At 40.4% G+C, this 18,651-nt stretch overlaps 1 pseudogene; it reads right to left on the reverse strand.

The window, feature by feature from the left end:
- Window positions 1–11,326: 11,326 nt before the first annotated feature.
- On the reverse strand, window positions 11,327–13,012 carry LOC129630608 (AP-3 complex subunit beta-2-like; annotated as a pseudogene).
- Window positions 13,013–18,651: the final 5,639 nt, after the last annotated feature.

Genomic DNA, 18,651 nt, shown 5'->3' on the forward strand with positions numbered 1-18,651 from the left:
CATGAACAGTGTCACAAAAGAATCAGACAAGACTTAGCAACTAAACAACAACAATGATCATGGGTACAAATACCTAGAAACAGGTAGGTGTTCCATCTACATATATGTTCTTCTGTTCTTTTCCTCTTGCTCTTATGACATTTAAACCTGGGATGATAAACTTACATATGTATTTTGAGAGTTATTTGGTTGGTACAAAGTAATTGCGGTTTCAGACCATGAATTTTAAATCGTTATAACTAGGCTCAAACACATCTTTATTAGTCAAAATAGGAGCCATTACAATCAACACATTTTTGCCAACAAGAAATAAGTTTGTTTATTCCTGTAGCATAAAAATCTGTGCTTCAGAATTCAGTGGATTCTTAGAAAGCATTTTCTGTGTCCTGCTGGTTATGGAAGCATTTTCCCTGCAAAAAGTTGTCGAGATGATGAAGAAGTGGTAGTAGGTTAGCAAGAGGTCAGGTGAATATGGCAGATGAGGCAAACTTCATAGCCTAAATTTTTCAACTTGTTGGTTGTGCAACATGGGGTCGAGTATTATCATGGAGAAGAACTGGATCCTTTTTGTTGACCAATCCCAGCTGCAGGTTTGCAATTTTTGGTGCATCTCATTGATTTGCTGAGAGTATGTCTCAGATGTAATGGTTTTCATGGAATTCAAAAAGCTGTAGTGAATCAGATTGGTGGCAGATCACCAAACAGTGACTATGACCTCTTTTTGATGCAAGTTTGGCTTTGGAAAGAGCTTTGGAACTTCTTCTTGGTTCAACTATTGAGTTGGTCATTGCCTGTTGTCATATACAATCCACTTTTTGTTGCACATCACAATTCAACTGAGAAATGGTTCATTGTTGTTGCATAGAATATGAGATGACACTTCAAAACGATGGTTTTTTTGATTTGCAGTCAGTTCCAAGAGGCACTCACTTATCGAGCTTTTTCACCTTTCAATTTGCTTCCAATGCACAATGACCACAGAATGGTCAGCACTGAGTTCTTTGGAAACTTCTCATGTAGTTGTAAGAGAATCAGCTTTGATGATTGCTCTCAATTTGGTCATTGTCAACTTCCAATGGCGGGCCACTGTGCTCCTTATCTACAAGGCTCTAGTCTCCTTTGCAAAACATCTTGAACCTCCACTGCATTGTGTGTTCATTAGCAGTTCCTAGGCCAGGAGAAGGCGATGACACTCCACTCCAGTACTCTTGCCTGGAAAATCCCATGGATGGAGGAGCCTGGTAGGCTGCAGTCCATGGGGTCGCTAAGAGTTGGGCACGACTGAGCAACTTCACTTTCACTTTTCACTTTCATGCATTGGAGAAGGAAATGGCAACCCACTCCAGTATTCTTGCCTGGAGAATCCCAGGGACGGGGGAGCCTGGTGGCCTGCCGTCTATGGGGGTCGCACAGGGTCGGACGCGACTGAAGTGACTGAGCAGGCCAGGAGAAGGTGATGGCACTCCACTCCAGTACTCTTGCCTGAAAAATCCCATGAACGGAGGAGCCTGGTAAGCTGCAGTCCATGGGGTCACTGAGAGTCGGACACGACTGAGCGACTTCCCTTTCACTTTTCACTTTCCACTTTCATGCTTTGGAGAAGGAAATGGCAACCCACTCCAGTGTTCTTGTCTGGAGAATCCCAGGGACGGGAGAGCCTGGTGGGCTGCTGTCTATGGGGCTGCACAGAGTCGGACACGACTGAAGCGACTTTAGCAGCGGCAGCAACAGGCCAAATGCATTGTTGATGTTGTGAGTTGTCTCTGCTGCTTTAAGACTCATTTTGAACTCGAATAAAAAAATCGCTCACATTTGCTTTTTTCCTAACATCATTTCTATAGTCTAAAATAAATATAAAATAAACAACAAATAATAAGTCCTTAGCAAAAGACATCAAGGGAGAAATGCACATTAAAATGATTTATAACACAACCACATTTATTTAAGAGTGTATTCTCATATCAAAAAGCAAAGTTCAACAATGCAAAATCACACTTACTTTTACACCAAACTAAAATACATGATTCTTTTCCAAAGAAGTTCATTAAAGAACAGCATTATCTCTCAATAGTCTAAGAACACCCAAGTGATTATTTTCTCTCTCTCTTTTTTAAATAACAGGATGTTATTTGCAGGTCACCAGTATTTTTGATACAGGCATTTTCCTTTTCCTCACTTGTCCTTCTATTCCTATATTTAATTTTTGTCTCTTCTCCCAGTTGTTTTATCTTTCTCTTCCTGAGACAAATATATCCAGATTTCTCTCTTCTCCTGTGAAATTTTAAACGCTACTCCTTACATGCTGCTTGTCAGAAAATTAAAGTTAAATATTAGCAGAGTGCCTCATTTATTCATTAAACTTAAAATCAGTTACTTCACAGCTGAGCTGGTCTTTAATGACAATGATAACTTTCATTATTTACAAGTCACTGCTGATGTGTGTTTTGTTTAGTCTATAACTAGTGTATCTTATAGTTCACAGCTGACACAGTGAGGAAAGACTACAGAAACTTCATTTGGCATTTGCTAATGAGAGAAAAAAGAGGACAATTCAAGAGTGTTTCAGCCCCTGTTTGGAAATCAAACATGTGACGACTAAGGTGTCACAAGTAAAGTTAGAGCAACATATATTCTATTAGTTATCTATTATCTATTAATTTTGGGGAGACTTAGGAAGGCTATCCACCTGCAATGCAATGTGGGAGATCTGGGTTTGATCCCTGGGTTGGAAAGATACCCTGGAGAAGGGAATAGCTACCCACTCCAGTATTCTGGCCTGGAGAATTCCATGAACTGTATAGTCCATGGGGTCACAAAGAGTTGGATGTGACTGAGTGACTTTCACTTTCACAGGAAGGCCATGAGTTCTGAATAACCACTATCAACCAGACATAATAGCAGGTATTTTATCCAAGGAAAAGGAACATTTGTTAAGTGTTTGCTAGGTCCTAGAAACCAGGCTACTTTTTAATGAATACATTTTATTTAATCCACTAATCCCCAGAACATAAACCCTCTTTTTGTAAATGAAAAAATAGTTTTAGAAGATTTACAGACAAAGCAAGTAAGTAGAAAAGGCAGGGATTAAATAGGTGAATAACTCCCCAAAATTTATCCTTTTAAAAATACCAAGTTAGTACAATCAAGAGAATAAACATCCTATTAACAAGTAGGGGAATCGTTGAAACTGTATTTCTTAGACATTATATAATTAACATTTTTTTCAAATGTAGTTTCTATATTGAATGGAATATAATATGCAAATTATTGTAAAGATTCTTCCAAGTAGTTCAAAATATCAAACACATTAAGAACTATTCCAATTATTTTTATTTTTATTCCAAAATTTCTCAGGCAAGGCATTTTTTTTTTTTAAATATTAAGCCTAAAGTAAATTTCAGAAGTCATGATTAAATGTTTCCTGGTGACCTAGTTGTTAGGATTCTGGGCTTTCATTGCTGTGACCCAAGTTCAGTCCCTGGCTGGGGAATTCAGAGTCTGCAAATGACCACCCCCTCAAAAAAATCATTATTAATATTACTCAAATATTTTTGCAGAAGAAGACTGAACTATTAACATTTTCTTATATCACCATGGGCTAAATTAAGAGCATCCTTCTTCTAGAATGGTTGTATGATCAATTCTGACTTTGGCTTCAAAATTGCTAATAAAGATCTTACTTAATCTCACTTTAGAAAGTGACTAGAGGACTATTCATTTCTCATTCAGGTTTTTCAAATCTCTCCTCTCTTACTTCATCTCATAGTTGTGATGAGATAAGAACATCTCATGATGAGATAGAACATTTCTGTTGTTCTTATCCGGTGACAATATTATATATATTATACTTTAGATGTTTTTTAATATCAAATTTATTTCTCCTGATAGGCTCTAATCTTATGGGGGAAACACCAAGCTTTATTTTGTGTTTATATTATTTACATACCCATTAACAGACAAATATGTAAAGAAATACATTATAAACAAGTCAAGAACTGATTTTAGATTTAGATTTCAGATCAAATTTATTGGTTTGTGGTCAAATGCCTTTATGTCACTTACTTACCAATATAAACTTGGGCAAGTTGATGAATTTCCTGAGTTTTGATGCTCAAAAACCTTGTAGGTTTTTTTCCTTAAAACTTCACTAAGCTATCTCACAGCCATTATGTTCAGGAGTAGCCAGGGTTTATTGAAAACGTACTGGTTGTATACACTGAATAAATTGCTAATATTTTTAAGACAATTTCTTCATCTACATAATGGATATACAAATAATGACTATATTGGAACACTGTAATGAATACTGAATAAGGTAATACTAAATTTCTTAGCACATTATTTCTATAAATGTTCAACAGTTTTGCCATTTCCCTCAAAATGACCAATGGCATTTCCTCCTCTTCACCTCAAGTCCATTTCCTCAGTACTTGTGTGCTTTACTTATTGTGGAATACATCTAGAAATCCAAGTCAAAGACAAGCGGACAGATGCAGTCTGCTAGAATAAGAACCCATAGCTCAACTAGTGGAGGGTGGTAGGTCAGAGAGTGAATAAATGTCCTTATGTTGTTAAATGATATGAAATATTCATGTGAGATCATCTTTTCAAGCACAAGAAACAAATAATAAAAGGAACATTATGAATCTTGAAATGCTGCAAAAGGAGCCAGGGTTAAAATTTTAACAAGTTAGAGTGATTAGCTAAACAAATCCTGACAGTTTCACAGTCACACAGACACTTCACAAAGGCATGATTTGTGAGTCACCCTTAAGAGGCCCTTCTGCATTTTCCTCCAACTTTCCATTTTGTTTCTTTACTATGGATCCTACAATGTCATTCCCTATTTTCTTTGCTAGCCACATATGTTTAAAGTATGGCTAATATTTCCTTTCATCAATGATCAGAAGAGAAATTCTCTTCTGCATCTCACTGTATTGATCCTCTCTTAAAAAAAGTCACTGTTGAGGGAAATGAATCAATCCTTTTCTTTACGTTTTCAAAATGGAGACTGTCTTTCTTAGGTTTTTACCATTTTCTCTGAAGTACTAAAATGGTAGATGGTACTCATCGCCCCAATTATAAAAAAGACTGAAAAATTATGAATTATGTCATATATAATTTATAATTAGTTAAATTATAAACCTGATAGAAATATATTTTAATGAGTACCTATCAAATGCTAGGTATCCTGGTATTTAATTTACATATAATTCTCTTATAATCCTCACAGAGATACAGTGAAGTAGGAAATATTAATCTTATTTTTCTATCAAGGAAACTAAGGTCAGAAGGTTGAAAATAAATGAAAATAAATATCCCTCATGGAAGCAATACCTGTAGGAAAGAAGCTTGAAAGAGAAATGGAATGAGAAATGAATCCCAATTACTTACTATCTAGCAGGAAAAAATAACATTACTAACAATTCATGTTATATTCATAGTTCAAATTTATTTTGAATCTTATATTTTCATTTTATTTCATTTTACTAAGAATGAAAAAATAGAAATTTTAGGTATAATTTTCTTATTGAATTATTTTAATTCCCCCTTTACCTCAGAAACCCATCTCAAATTTTATAGAGCAATTGGCTAAGAAAACGACCTGTACTTTTTTGTTTTTTTTTATAGGGAAATGCACTTTGTATAGAACTACCCAAGAGCAAATTCCCTTTTATATTAGCTAGGTATGAACATGTGCATTGACTCATAAAGGAATATCTGTTATTTTAGATATTTTTATTAGTGACCAGTCATCTTAGTCTGTAGCAGAAACAATAAAGCTAAAACCTTTGAAACCACTGTAGAAAATTATCATAATAAAGAGTTAGTGCAGAGAGATAAGAAGTGTGTGCAAAACTGATTTCATTGAATGTTCAGTATTCTCTCTTATGAAGAAAATAAATATATTTAATTTGCTTATTTATATATTTAGTTTTCTTGGATGAACTGTGAAGCACAAATATTGCCCTAACCAGAGGTTTCATATGTCAGTTGCTTTTACAGTTTCTTAAAACTTTCTTCTCCTAGAGAATCCAACCAGCTTCTTTAAACACAGCAGTTTTCGAAAGAAAATCAGAATCTCTGAACAGTGACATCTAATTGTCCTCTTGCCAGTAGTGTGTGTTTAGTGTTGCAGGGAGAAGAATGAGAAGTGAGAGTCTAGGAGATAAATTCTCTTTTTATTTTATTTTTTTTTTTCATGTCTCAAAATGAACCTACACATCCCTGGAAGAGAGTCAGGGTCCATGCTTCCTGAATGCTATATGGAACATGCTGTGTAGATTACTTAAGGGAGAAAGAAGTATACAGAATGGGGTAAGAGGGTGAGTGTTGCTGAGGTTCAGTGCATGCCACCCCAAAATATGGCTTAATGGCATGTTGATTATTTTGAATCAAAGTTACTTAAGAAACAGCCAATGCAAGTGACACTTTGACCCTCCTCCCTGTCTCCCTGAAAGCAGGAAATAAATCTCTTACCTGAAAGGTACCTTCCTTCAGTCTGCAGGTGGAAGGACACCCTTATCACCAGAGATAGGAAATTCATTAGGGCTGAGAAGCCTGCATAAACAAACCTTGTTACTTCTTTAATTTAATACCCGCAAACCCAAACTCTGTTTAGATTCTTCACTAGTTAATCACCCAAAGCCTTACTTAGTTTCTTTGTCATGTCAATTCCTCACAAATTTGTTTCTTTGTCTTAAAAGTATAAAATAGGCCTGCAGTGGCCATGCCTTAATTCACCTCCTGTTTGTATGAGACCTCTGTGTGCACAAGTTAAAATCAGTTTCTTTTTCTCCTGTTAATTTGTTGTGGTCACTTTGTAAGTGGTCCAGCCACAAGAACTTAAGAGAAGTGTGAGTATATGTGTGTGTTGGAGGGAGTTTCTGCTATTGTTCGATTTGAGGTAATTTTACTAAAATTTTTTGCATGGTATAGGTACAAAGAGTGAGTTTTCATGCACATTGTAGTTGAAAAATCTTTCCAAAACCTGGTCATATCATTTAAAAAATGGCATAGTGGTAAAGAATCTGCCTATCAATTCAGGAGACACAAGGTCGATCCCTGAGTTGTGAAGGTCCCCTAGAGAAGAAAACGGCAACCCACTCCAGTTTTCTTGCCTGGAAAATTCCGTGGACAGGGAGCCTGGTGGGCTATAGTCTATGGGGTTGCAAAGAGTTGAACACAACTGAGTGACTGAGCACACACACACAGTAGGTAACATTGTTTTCATATGTTAAAAAAAACTGAATAGACAATTTATGAGAAGAAGAAATACTGATTGAAAAATACACATGGAAATATTCTACCTGTCATCAATCAAATATATAGAAATCCAGCTTCAGTGTTCGAGACAAATGAGCAAATATTAAGAAAAACTACTTCTGTAAATAAATCCTCAGAGGTCAACAACCCCCAAAAAGCAAAAACAATGAAAAGTTAAAATATGCACATTGATATATAGTGTCGCCTTATTCAAAATATTGAACACTTGGAAATGATGCTTAAAATTGAAAAAAGAGTAGTGGACAAATAACTTAATGGCATGCTGTATATGAAGAAATACTATTCAAGGATTAAATTCACCTTTGCAAAATATTATAATACCATGGAAACATTTGTTTTATATTACATGAAAAGATATATGCTTTATAGATACATTATTTAATATATCAAAATTATTTATAGTTTAAACTGTAAAGCATGAGAAAAGTATACTGAAAATGTTAATTTTTATTAGTGACTGTATCTGTTATTCTGGGTATTCATTTTTTCCCTATTTTTCTATTTTTTATATCCCCAATATTTTCTCATGAGCACATATCAATTTTTAAAATGAATAAAAATAAATCTCATTAAAATTATTTATAAGATGAGCCTTAGTATTTGGAAGGATTTTTGAGTGGGATTTATTATTTTATTAAAAACCTGAAATAAGCTAATCACCACCACCTCCCCAAAATGTTGAAAGATGTCATCTGAATAGCATGGATTACACCTCCAGAAAAGTAGATCACATTCCTGCTTCATTATTACTTTAGAAAACTCACCTTTCAACCATCCGCAATATGGGCCATCATTCATATCGAACTTAATTAGAAAACAGTTTGGAAGTTGGAGAAATTCCTAATTTAAATCAATTAAAGGGAAAGTTGTCAGTTTCGCTTTGGGTTTGCTTATTTCTACTCTCACAGCAGGACTGAAGAGATCTGTCTTTCCCAATCTCCTTGTATTCCTCCAGGATTATGTCATAGTGTTCAGTGTGTAAATCTAGGAGCTCGTGGTGGCAATTAGCATCTGAAACTCCTGCTATCGCTAGAAGTCCGGGGTGACAAACGAAGACATCCCAGGACTCCATGCTAAAAATTCTTTGATGGGTGCTTCCATTCACAATGACATCTCTAGTTTGTGGGGCCAGGCAACCCTGTACTCTAGCCCTATTTCCATCCTCTGTTGAGAGCTCTTCTTCCTTCCCTCACCCATGCCCTAAATCCTATTGTGTCACAGTTAATCTAGTCATCAAATGGAAAAAGCATGTCAGATAGTGATTATTTAAGGAGCACACTCCTTTCACAGAATAGATCATTATAGGTTCTTTACTTCTCCATTGCTAAAATAAGATTCCTTGCCTTATCTGTCGCCTGCCCATATTCCCCATGGCTTAAAATGTGCGCTCCCTCTCCCCCCAACTTATAGGGAACTACTTTCAGTATAGTAATTTCATTTTTTCATGCATTCTAAAATTATCATTATCTGCCAAGCACAGGGGATAAGATATATTCTCCAAGGAGATTTTATATAGATATATAGATGGATAGATAGTTTTTTTTCCCCCAAATTAAAAGATTTATTCTCCAGGGCAATTTTATATAGAGAGGTAGATAGACAGATAGATTAGATAATTTTTTCCCCAAAATTAATGTACATGGTCATTTATATACCTGCCTTTTCTCTTAGGCTGTGCTCCACAAGAACAGGCACCAAGTTTTAATTATCTTTAGTATCCAAAGATATAGATGATTCTCAGTTTATGACTTGGAAGGAATGAATGAAAGGTATCTTGTATTACCTTTGAGTGCAAAAGCAGTAGGAGATTTAAAAGTGATGGAATTTCTAAAATCTTTCTATAATTTGAGAAATGATTCAAGATATCTGAAATTAGACATACCTTAAAGTTCCATATATACTTATGGTTTTGACTTCCCTTGTGGCTCAGCTGGTAAAGAATCCACCTGCAATGCAGGAGACCTGGGTCCTATCCCTGGGTCAGGAAGATCTCCTGGAGAAGGGAAAGGCTACCCACTCCAGTATTCTGGCCTGGACGATTCCATGGACTGTATAGTCCATGGGGTCACAAAGAGTCGGACATGACTGAACAACTTTCATTTTCAGGCATCATACTCCACAATTGCAATAGGTGCTCACCTTCAAAAAGATGTGCCCTGCAAGGAGAAAAAAAAAATTGCATAGGGTAAATCAAAAGAAGTTTCTTGAAAGAGACTAGAAAGTCTAGACTAGTTTACAGTGATACCCTTAAGATATTTTTAATAGAGGAGGGTTCAGGATGGGGAACACATGTATACTTGTGGTGGATTCATTTTGATATTTGGCAAAACTAATACAGTTATGTAAAGTTTAAAAATAAAATAAAATTAAAAAAAAATAAAAATTCCAGAAATCTTAAAAAAAAAAAAAAAGAAAGAAAATCCTAGACTAGAGGTTAGAAGATTCTATTCAGACCTTCTCTCTCTATAGTCAAAACAGAAAAGAAAGTCAAAACAATTACCCAAGTAATTAGGATGATTAGGTTTTCTATCTCCTCACATACTTTTAATGTGTAACTTTGTCTCCTATTAGATTATAAACCCTGTATGGTCAGAAATTCCACTTTTCTTTGAGTTTCCAAGATTGCCTCTCCTGAATGTGTCTTAGTAGGTACTCATTTGGTTAATTGTTATAAACTAGCTAGTGTAGAATAGACAGGTTCCAGAGATCTCAGTTCTCTTACTTTATCGTAGTTTCTTCTGGCACCTCAATCCCAATTTATGAAGGGTTTGGTCCCATGTGAAAGAGCCCAGGGTGGAGAAGGGGGGACTCTGCTAAAACAATAGGCATCTCCGGCATACCTCACAGGTTTAAACTCAAATATTTTGTAAAATTATGTCAGACACTTTTTAAATGAAAGTATCTAGACTCACATCTAGAGCTTCCCTGTTGGCTCAGACAGTAAAGAATCTGCCTACAATTTGGGAAACCAGGGTTCGATCCCTAGGTCTAGAAGATCCCCTGGAGAAGGGAATGGCAACCCCCTCCAGTATTCTTGCTTGGAGAATCCCGTGGACATAGGTAGCCTGGAGGGCTAGCTACAGTCCATGGGGTCACAGAGTTGGACACGACTGAGCAACTAACACTTTCACTTTCAGGCTCACATCTAGATATTCTGATCTAATGTTCTGGACTGTAGTCCAGAAATACACATTTTATTTATTTGTTATTGAGCATTAACATCAGAGAAGGCAATGGCACCCCACTCCAGTACTCTTGCCTGGAAAATTCCATGGATGGAGGAGCCTGGTGGGCTGCAGTCCATGGGGTTGCTAAGAGTTGGACAAGACTGAGTGACTTCACTTTCACTTTTCACTTTCATGCATTGGAGAAGGAAATGGCAACCCACTCCAGTGTTCTTGCCTGGAGAATCCCAGAGACGGGGGAGGCTGGTGGGCTGCCATCTATGGGATCGCATAGAGTTGGACACGACTGAAGCGACTTAGCAGCAGCAGCAGAGTATTAACATAATTGATGTATGACATTGTATTAGTTTCAGGTGTACAAAATAATGATTTTATATTTACCTATATTGCAAATAATCACAATAAGTCTATTTAATATTAATCATATGTATTATATAATGTGTTTTCTAGCATACATTAAGGATAAGACTTTTAATTGAGATTTTGCTACTATAATAGCTACAGAAAAAAATAGGAGGATTGAAAGAAGCATTTGTTATTGCCTTCTGCACAGCTAACTAAGGAACCTATGGGGAGGAGGATTGGGGCAGAGGGGCTGCCTGGTAATGCCAGAGGGACAGAGGACACAGTGGATGCTATCCAGCCTAAGGAGTCTGATATGAGAGAGAGAGAGAGAGAGAGAGAGAGAGAGAGAGAGAGAGAAATAAAGAGGAGGGGGGTGGCTAACAGCCCAGATTTCATGAGGGAGAGACAGGTGGGGAACAAATTCTCAGCATTTGGGAATCATTGCATCAGAGCCTACAACACATCCATCACCAGCATGGTGTCCATCACTGTCTTCTCATTGTTGACTGTCAGCTGGGCAGCTCAAGTGGGCGGAATATTAAAGGGTCAGCAGGACTAGGCTCCCACTGGTCTGTGTCCTTCCTGCAAACCCGTACCCACCACATGCCCCACAAGGGACACAACCCAGCTGATGGTGGGAACATCAGCTCTCCTGTGGCTGGATGAGACTGTCTGATCTGGGTGCGAAGCTGGAAGCTTGGCCACCTAGGTTGAGTCACAGAAGTTAATGCCCATTTCAGCAGTTGCAGATTCTCTGAGCAGTAGGTGTTCAATTTCAGGATGCTGATGATTGATGGAGAGGTGGATGTGCTCAGCCACCCCGTGAGAGTCTTGAGAAAAAGGCTGGCTGCTGAGGGTATAACTTACAAACAGCCCCACACCAGCTAAGAGGGGCAGCAGCTCCTGCCTCCCAACAGCAGATATTGGAATCAGGAGTGAAGGAACCAGGGGGCAGTCTGTGAGTGTCAGGTCCTCTAGGTCAGCAGCCAGAGTGCTGGACACAACCATGGGAGGAGAGATTGGCCAGGCACTTGGAGGGAGGAAGTACTTTAGATCTAGCAGGGAGATATTGGCTGCAGGGGCACTTTTGCCACTGGATTTTTGTTTTTTAGTTTTCCTCTAGGAAGCAGGATTCATCTGCTCTTCCTCAGACTCTGCTGTCATCTCAGACTCTGATGAGCTACTGCTGGAATCATCGCCATCATCCAAGAAAAATTCTCCTCACTCTGATCACTCCTGCTGCCCTTCCCCTCTCCTCATCCTCATCCTGGTCTTCAGTACTTGTAGACTCTAAGAGCTCTGACTCCCCCTCAGAATCTGAGCAGAAAGGTTTCTCTTTCCTCTTCTACTGATTTGATCTTGTAGTCCATTCAGGTACTTCCAAGTTGTGCACAGATGGATCTGGGACTTCCTCTGGACAGTCTGGGAGCTCTTGGTAGCCCATGACCATGGCACGGAGCAGATGGGACAGTAAGTCCATGAGGAAGTGATCCTGGTCTTTGAAGGATGATTCCAAGACTGGGACTGGTCTGGGTGCTAGAGCATCTTGGCATGGTGGCTGAGGGCCCTACACTACTCCAAAGGGGCCATAAATTGCTGGGTGAAGTGAACTTGGTCTCTGATATCACAGTTCTTGTTACACTTGGTCAGACTCAGTACAGATAGGGTCAGCAGTTGTGATCTGTTTAGAGTTGGTCAGGTAAAGCTTGGCCACCAGGTTGATGACAACTCGCAGCTTAAACAACTTAGCTGTTTATCTCAGGATGTCAGATGTAATCCTAGGAACATGCTCACAGTATTCACCCATGAGTCACAGGATGCTGGCTCAGGCGCCATGGGCACCTGGATGTTCTCTGTGAGCTTTGCCAAGTGTTTGATGATCACATACTATGCTGGGTACATCTGCAGCAGTTTCTTCATGATGACTACTGACTCTGTGATCATGAGCTTATCACAGTTGCACCAGGTCATTGATGCAGATGTCACCTATTTGGCTTTTGTTAGGTGTCCAGTGGCTTGGACCATGGCTGCAGTAAAGTCCTTGTATGTGCTGAGAATGTAGGTTTGGAATTCCTGTAGGGAAATATGGATGTTAGTCTCATATGCCAGGTTGGCCAGTGCTTCCAGCATCAGGATCTTATCTGGGTGGGGTTGATGGGCCTGATGTAGAAACTCTTCTAGTAGGGCTCAAACATATCTGGGCACAATGGACATGGCGGCCAATTCTGGAGCATCACACTCTGCAGAGCAGAGCACTGCAGGCAGAGGATGGGTCAGAGGTACTTGGGGCCTTCGGTTGGGGCAAGGGGCAGCAGGTAGGGGGAGAAGGGAAGTGGGGCAAATAGGAGGGAGGAAAGGAGAAGTGGGAGGAGGGCACAAGTGGGTAGAGGACATCCATGAGAGGAGGACAGGCCTTGGGTCAGTACAGGGGTAGGTGAGCTAGGCTGGGGAAGTTGGAGAGGGTGTGATGCACTAGGAGTCCTAGAGAAGCCCTGTTTTTTAAGAGCACAGACTATTTTATTTAACCACTTATAGTGTAATGATTTGCAATTAGGAAAAATAGCTCCTCCCTTAAAGAAAGCTCCTTCCATCAGTTGCTGGCAGTTGGGGAATTCCCTGATTGTCCAGTGGAGGGCCCAGGTTCATTCCCTTCATTCCCTGATTGGGGAACTAAGATCCCACCAGCTGCACGGCCAAAAAAAAAAGTTGCTGGCAGTCGACACAGAGGACAACCAGCAAGTGAGCAAGTAAACAAGCTGGGAGAGCCAGGGGGGCTATGCCAGAGAATAATAGACTGCCGGTTATAAAGCCCGGCCTTTCTCAAGGTGGCAAGAACAAATGCATCCAGTCCTGCTGCTGCTGCTGCTGCTAAGTCGCTTCAGTTGTGTCCGACTCTGTGCCACCCCATAGATGGCAGCCCACCAGGCTCCCCGGTCCCTGGGATTCTCCAGGCAAGAATACTGGAGTGGGTTGCCATTTCCTTCTCCAATGCATGAAAGTGAAAAGTGAAAGTGAAATCGTTCAGTCGTGTCTGACTCTTAGCGACCCCATGGACTGTAGCCTACCAGGCTCCTCCATCCATGGGATTCTCCAGGCAAGAGCACTGGAGTGGGGTGCCATTGCCTTCTCCGGCATCCAGTCCTACAAGTCTGTGAAACCTTGTGGATAATATTTTGTAGATTTCTCCTAGAGGATCAAGTGAATCAGAAAAACGGGGAAGAACTGCGTTACTTCCGTATTTACACGATTCTCCTGCTGCTGCTCCTGCTGCTGCTAAGTTGCTTCAGTCGTGTCCGACTCTGTGCGGCCCCATAGACGGCAGCCCATCAGGCTCCCCCGTCCCTGGGATTCTCCAGGCAAGAACACTGGAGTGGGTTGCCATTTCCTTCTCCAATGCATGAAAGTGAAAAGTGAAAGTGAAGTCACTCAGTTGTGTCCTACTCTTAGCAACCCCATGGACTGCAGCCTACCAGGCTCCTCCATCCATGGGATTTGCCAGGCAAGAGTGACAGAGTGGGTTGACATTTCCTTCTCCAAAACGATTCTTCTAGGTAAACTTTTTTTTTTTAATTTTAATCAGAGGGTAATTACTTTACAATATTGTATTGGTTTTGCCATACTTAAAATACCCAGTACACTAGGTTCCCGCAGCAGAACACACAGAAATTGTTTCCTAATGATTTTTATATCTAAATCTTTTTTTCCAGTTTCTTTACACTTAAGAATGTGAATTGTTTTCAGAACTATTGATGAAAACTTAAAGCTTTGAGTTCAACAAGAGGAAGTCTTTTTTTTTTTTTTTTTCTTGCGCGGGGAGGGGGGGGGTGGGGGGGAGACGTTTAATATGGTTGATTGGAGAAGGAAGTGGCAGCCCACTCCAGTATTCCTGCCTAGCAAATCCCATAGACAGAGGAGCCTGGTGGGCTACAGGCCATGGGTCGCAGCGTCGGACATGACTGAGTGACACACACACACACACACACACTATGGTTGATAGTCAACATATTAAGCACTATCTTAGTGTGGAAAAACCCCATGCGCCTATATGACAGCTAATACGTGGACAGGGCGTGGGGGACAGTAGGCGTGGACGGCAAAGGGAGGAGGGAGAAGGGGCAGAGCCTAGAGTTCAAATGAAGATGGCCTTGTTCGGGTTGGAGCTCGCATGAGGGAGAGCTTGAAGACAGTGCCACCAGCCCTCAATCCCCTGGACTGTGTTGAAGAGACACCTGCCCCTCAGGGAAGACTTTAAGATTCACAAATAAAGCCTCATTCTCATAAAGTCTGGGCACTTCTGGAGCTCCCACCTGTGCACTGAGCCCTTCATCGGGTAAGTGGCCTTGGAGCCGTTTAAGTTTTCTCAGTTTGGGTTTGGAGGATGGGCGCCCCCTCTGATTTTCAAAACTAGGGGTTTGGGGAACTTTCTCTCAGGTACAGGTATAAAAAGTCGGGGTCTAAACCCTTTTTCCCTCAGGCAGGAGCTCAGAATTCGAGTTCCCTCGGAATTGGAATTCCTTCACAGCGCAGGTCGGTGGAGGCGCTGTAACAGGTGGAGTTCCCGGTGAGATTGTGTCTCGGACTCTGGTGGCCTCATCCTCGGGGGCCTTCATTGGCTGGAGGTGTAGGAGTCACTCAGACTCTGTTGTTTGCGTTTTACCTGGAGGAAGTCGTTCTATGTATATGTAGCTGCAGATTCCGTGTGTTTGTGGGAAGCGGTGAGTTCTGGGTTTTCCTACGGTGGTGCCTTCCTAACGCCAGGGACAGTGCTGGAGGCTTCCAGTCTGAATTTAGGCCCAGGGGCCTGCACGGTGTAAACACGCATCAGCTGTTCTTAATGTCTAGGTGCTTCGTGGACCACAGACGGAGGAACTTTCGTGAGGAATACCAGTCCTCCCTCATCTCCTGCCTCCATGTAAAGGGTCAGGTGGATGTCCGTTCCCTCTAGAGTCATATGCAGAAGGCAGGGTGTGGTCTTGCCCAGACAGTCTTGGAAATCAACATAATGGGACCATCAGTGTGATGGTTTATTGATTGTCCTAGCTCCAGAGAATTTTCTTTGAAGTCATTTTCTTGTCTTTTCACAATGGACACCTGCCCTCCCATCACCTTAATAACCCATGTCCTATTAAAAGCGTTCAGACATTACCTGAAGAACTGAAATGGTGGTGAATTTTGTTGAATCCCTTTGGGGTGTCATCTCAATTTATGCTTACTTAGCTCGTTGGCTTATGGCACTTTTTGGGGGGCACATTTTACTACTCCAACAATGAGCTCTAGAGAGATCCAGAGGCAGAGGGTCTCTCAGCATCTTGGCACTGACCTGATAGAAATCACAAGAAGCAAATGAGGAAGAGTTTAAAAATTGTGTTCTAAATAGTGCAGCTATATGCTTGTAGATATTTGTAAATGCATAGGAAATTGTTTTGAAGAAACACACACCCAGGCTACACCCAGGGCAGGGAACTAGAACTGGGTGCGAGGCGGGGTGGGAAGGTAGTCAAAGCTGGCCTTTATCATTATAAGTTTTCTATCCATGTAAATTTTTTTTCAAAATATCTTTTTTTTTGTTTTTGTTTTTTTTTAATTTTATTTTATTTCTAAACTTTACATAATTGTATTAGTTTTACCAAATATCAAAATGAATCCGCCACAGGTATACATGTGTTCCCCATCCTGAACCCTCCTCCCTCCTCCCTCCCCATACCATCCCTCTGGGTCGTCCCAGTGCACCAGCCCCAAGCATCCAGTATCGTGCATCGAACCTGGACTGGCAACTCGTTTCATACATGATATTTTACATGTTTCAATGCCATTCTCCCAAATCTTCCCACCCTCTCCCTCTCTCACAGAGTCCATAAGACTGTTCTATACATCAGTGTCTCTTTTGCTGTCTCCTACACAGGGTTATTGTTACCATCTTTCTAAATTCCATTGCTTTGGTTTTGTGTTACAGTTGTTACATTTTCAAATCCATTTTACATATATGTTTCTATTTATTTATTTTGGCTGCAGTGGGTCTTTGTTGCTGGGCACAGGTTTTCTCTAGTTGTGGAAATCAGGGGCTACTGTTTGATTGTGGTGCACGGGGCTTCTCATTGCAGTGGCTTTTGTTGTAGATTATGGTCTCCAGATGGGCAGGCTTCAGTAGTTGTGGCATGTGGGCTCAGTATTTTCAGCTCTCTGGCTCTAGAACACAGGCTTAATAGTTGCATGTGTATTTTTAAAGTTGGTGATAGTATTAATGCATTTAAAAATATTTTGGGTATCTCTAGTCTAATAATAACAAAAAATTATAACAATAAGTAACCCTATCACAAAATTTTTTTTAATATAGTGAGAGGATTACAATGAAGGATTCTTTACCCCTTAAAATGTGTACTGAAGGCTTCCCTCATGGCTCAAACAGTAAAGAATCTGCCTGCAATGCAGGAGACCCAGGTTCTATCCTTGAATCAGTAAGATCCCCTGGACAAGGGAATGGCTACCTACTCTAGTATTCTTGCTAGGCAGAATTCTCTCCAGTTATGACAAAACATCACCATTTAAGCCTCTTTCAGGAACATATCTATAGAAATTTCCTGGTAGCATTTTTGGAAGAGGACTTTTTTTTCATGTGTCACCTGAACGGAGGTAGCTCTTGTCTGAAGTACAGGATCTCTGAGTGACCCAGAGTTATGTTCAAATGTATAGCTAGATCAATATGTATAGTATATGAATATATTATATAAATTAAAATAAAACACCTTGACAGAGGTAATGTTACATACATACATACTTGAAATATCATGATACTCATGTGTTTCTTCACAGTGGGACCCTCTTTCTTAGCTAGTGTTTACCTAGCAAATGGCAATTGACACTGGAAGAGCTGGATATAAATATTATGATCACTGTAGCATGGCAGAGAGGGAAAGAAGATGCTGAGTATGGCATTCAGGTTAAAGCAGTAGGTCTAAACCTTGACTGCACATTATAACTGCCTAGGGAGCTTTTAAAAAGACATAGTGGAGCCCCACTCTCATAGATTCTGATTTAATAGCCTGAGATGGGGCTCAGGCAATATTAGTTTTAAAAGCTCCCCATTTGATTTTCATGTGCAAGCAGGGTTGAAAATCACTAGAGAGGAAAAATCCATAGTGGTGAGTGGTGGAGCCGACTTGGGTAACAATCAATTGGTAAGCATTTCATACTTGAATATTTTGATCAATTGTATGATCAGAACTGAGTAATGCTAGTAAGGATTCTGAGACATGAGAGAAAGCAGTTGGAGTGCACACCGGGACAGCACAATACTTTGGGACACATTGAAAAGAAGAAGAAAGACTAGAATAGATACTTTGTATTCATTCTAATGGACCTGGACAGGGTTACTTCTGAGAATTTTCTATTTATTCTAACCAAGAATTACTCAAATTTAGCTCTCTTACCTAGCTCCTTGGCTTCTCAGGTGGCTCAGTGGTAGAGAATCTGCCTGCAATGCATAAGATGTGGGTTCAATCCCTGGGTCGGGAATATCCTCTGGAGAAGGAATGGCAACCCACTCTGGTATTCTTGCCTGGGGAATTCAGTGGACAGAGGACTCTGGCAGACTGGTCTGCTGCTGTTGCTGCTGCTAAGTCGCTTCAGTCGTGTCGGACTCTGTGCGACCCCGTAGACGGCAGCCCACCAGGTTCCACCGTCTCTGGGATTCTCCAGGCAAGATCACTGGAGTGGGTCGCCATTTCCTTCTCTAATGCATGAAAGTGAAAAGTGAAAGTGAAGTCGCTCAGTTGTGTCCCAGTCTTCGAGACCCCATGGACTGCAGCCTACCAGGCTCCTCTGTCCATGGGATTTT

Source organism: Bubalus kerabau, chromosome 17 (assembly GCF_029407905.1).
Source record: "Bubalus kerabau isolate K-KA32 ecotype Philippines breed swamp buffalo chromosome 17, PCC_UOA_SB_1v2, whole genome shotgun sequence".
Lineage (NCBI taxonomy): Eukaryota > Metazoa > Chordata > Mammalia > Artiodactyla > Bovidae > Bubalus > Bubalus kerabau.